The sequence below is a fragment of the Buceros rhinoceros genome, unplaced genomic scaffold (genome assembly GCF_000710305.1).
Source record: "Buceros rhinoceros silvestris isolate BGI_N320 unplaced genomic scaffold, ASM71030v1 scaffold18385, whole genome shotgun sequence".
NCBI lineage: Eukaryota > Metazoa > Chordata > Aves > Bucerotiformes > Bucerotidae > Buceros > Buceros rhinoceros.
Window position 1 is genome coordinate 1,674 of NW_010411353.1, and position 306 is coordinate 1,979.

Here is a 306-nt window from a genome sequence, read left to right on the forward strand (position 1 = left end):
CTGGGGGAGCCTGGTCAGAAGCACAGCACAGGCTGTAGCAGATACCCGCTGCCCAGTGGCGAGCAGGGAGGAGGCGCAGTCGGGTCCCCAGCTGAGCCAAGGCTCCATTTCAGCCACCCGGCTGATGGATGCCTGTCCCCATGGCACACCTAAGCCTTGTCCCCACGGCAAACCCCACAGAGCCCCAGGCCGGCACAGGGTCGCGGGTGCTGGCATGTCCCTGTGTGAGCGGTGGGATGGGGGGCAGCTAAGCTGGGTGCAGAGGGGGCTGCGGGTGCTGGGGGTGGCCAGGCTGTCCCAGCACGC